This window comes from Tachypleus tridentatus, unplaced genomic scaffold, assembly GCF_004210375.1.
Source record: "Tachypleus tridentatus isolate NWPU-2018 unplaced genomic scaffold, ASM421037v1 Hic_cluster_2, whole genome shotgun sequence".
Classification (NCBI taxonomy): Eukaryota; Metazoa; Arthropoda; class Merostomata; order Xiphosura; family Limulidae; genus Tachypleus; species Tachypleus tridentatus.
In genome coordinates, this window is record NW_027467782.1 from 38,398,226 (window position 1) to 38,401,126 (window position 2,901).

The following is a 2,901-nucleotide window of genomic DNA, read 5'->3' on the forward strand; positions in this document are numbered from 1 at the left end:
GCAGCTACAGGTCAAATGTACAAGAGCACTGAACATCCTCCTTGTCCTCTCTTCCATCACTTGTGGAGTGGATCGATGTTCTATGCTAAAGATATATCGTGCTCTTATTTGACCGACACTGGACTATGGTTTGCTTGTTTTGAATTTCGTGCAAAGCTACTCGAGGGCTACCTGTGCTAGCTGTCCCTAATTTAGCAGTGTAAGACTAGAGGGAAGGCAGCTAGTCATCACCATCCACTGCCAACTCATGGGCTCCTCTTTTACCCACAAATAGTGTGATTGAATGTCACATTATAATGCCCCATGGCTGAAAGGGTGAGCATGTTTGATGTGATGGGAATTCGAATCTTAACACACTTGGATTATGCTCGGCCACCTCGACTATGAATCACTGGTCTATGGCTCTGCCAGACCATTGGCCTTAAAGATGCTGGACACTATTCATCATTAGGACTTCAGCTCTGCACTGGGGTTTCTGTACTTCCCCAGTTCAGAGCTTATACATAGTCTCATGAACCTTTTGCACCTCTGCCATTTACAACTGTCTTTACTATATGCTTTGAAACTTTGTTCCTAACCAAAGCATCCCATCTAGGGTTGTGTTTTCTTTCCTCGTTGGCTCATGCTTTTTCAGACCAGACGGAATGCCATTGCTCCTTTTAGCCTTCATATCCAGTCATAGTTGGATGAATTGGGTCTGTCCTTGGATAACATTGCTGTATCCACTAGTCAGCCCATCCCACCATGGTTTATTACCATCCCCAATTGTGAATTATCTTAAAGCTATCTGAGAAAAGTAGACACTCCTGATTGGAAATACTGTTTGTTATTTGCTGAACATCTTTTGAACCATCTTTCCATTCCTGTTTATACAGATGGTTCAAAATCAGGTGACTGTGTGGACTCTACCATGGTTGCACGTAGAATCCCCTCTACAGCTTCTGTGTTTACTACTGAACTGTATGCCATCTCTCTTGCCCTGGATCACATAGAAGCTAAGCAGTACTCAAACTGCATGATTTATACTGACTCGCTTAGTTCTCTGCTGGCCCTAGAATCGCTTCACATTGGTTCACACCCTGTTGTCACCAATATTCACAACTGACTGGCCCATTTCTCTTTATCATCTACTTCTATTCAGTTTTTCTGGATACTGGGCCATATTGGTATTCATGGGAGCTAGCTTGCCGACACTGCAGCTAAGTCTATCTGCTCTGGCACTATCACCGCTGTGCCTGTCTGATACATGGACTATGGTCCTGTATTCAAGGCTTGGCTCTGTGCCATCTCGCAGTCAATTTGGAGTGAGCAATGCAAAAACATGCTTTTCCAAATACAACCCTGTATTAGACTTTGGCTGTCCTTGTTACCGTAAGGATCGGAAGGAGGAAGTTGTTCTAACTAGACTATGCATTGGTCACAGTTTTTAACTCATTGTTTTCATTTATCTGGAACTGATACACCATTATGTTGTCTGTGTGATACTCAGGTCACTGTATACCACATTTTACTTTCTTGCCATCGTTATGACTATCAACGATGGTGCCATTTTCACCATATTCTGTCCTAAGGTTTGTCCATAATGACATTGTCCACCTTGGAAATGTTTTAGTTTTTTTAAAGGCCATCAGTCTTTCTAATGCCATTTAAGTTTTTTTAGACCTTCTTTGATGAGAATCCCTTTGGAGAATCACAGTCTATCTAGTTTGATTTGAAATTAGAAAATGACTGTAAAGTCAAGTAACTCAAATAGGACTGGAAAGGTCTACTTAGGTGACTAACGCTGCTGTTTGAACTACCTGTTAGTCATCCTGGCAAGTTACTATTAAAATTTTGCTACACTTCCTTTAAAACTTTAATTACTTTACTTTTGAAAATAGCTATAACATCAAATAACTTGGAACCAAGACTGGAAAGGCCAGCTACAGGTGACTGATGATGGTTTTCGTACTTATCTCTTTTAATCTTCCTAGCGAGTTATGATAATTACAGTTATGCTGCAGAAAGTCCTCTACAACTTGTATTACTGTAGTTTTGTTTTAATGCTTTAGACTAGATGTAAACATTGGTTTATGGTTTTTTACTTTGTTTTTTTTTTTACCTTAATTTTCTTTTATTTTCCTTTATTTTACTTTAATTTTATCTTTTACTGGATGTTTAGCACAGATAGCCTAGCTGCTTTGTGCCATAAAACACCAAATCAACCAACCAACCAACTAAGGAAGATAATTACTACCTTCAGTGTAACCTAGAAAAATAATTTTTTTCTTTACCTCCCACATTTGAGATTGTTTATAAGTAGAACTGGTTTATTTTTCTTTATTCAGAATAGTATGTAGTTATTCATTCAAACAAGTCAGAAACCTTCCAAGAACTTCTGTTATAATTTGTTTCCAATGTGTTCATGAAGAAAACATTTGTTTTTAAAGTAGCTATATGTCTTAAGCTAGTTGCATAATTGTTAAACTGATCAAACGTAGGAACAAAACAAAGTAAAATTAGTTCTAAGTATTCTGAAAGTGTTTGATACCAAACCATAAAGAAATTCAGAATTAAATTTGAATTTTGAAAGTGTGTTTCGGGCTAACACACAGGTTTTATTTTGGTCTTTTTTCAGGCAATAAAATGTTTACATTTACAGAAAGTAAACTAAAATAATTTTTTATTTTATAACTTTTTTTTGCTTGTCTACTAGCTAGTTGTAGGTTTCAAATAAATTAACTATTGCAAACTTTAGATCTGAGAGTTTATATATAAAGGAAAAGAGTATGACAAAAAAGAAAAATAAACTTTACAGATTCTTTATTTTGAATTATTTTTATAAGATATTGGCACAATGGCTTATGAAAAGAAAATACTTTATCACTAGTACAGTTTTTAAAGTTAAGGTTTATCATTTAC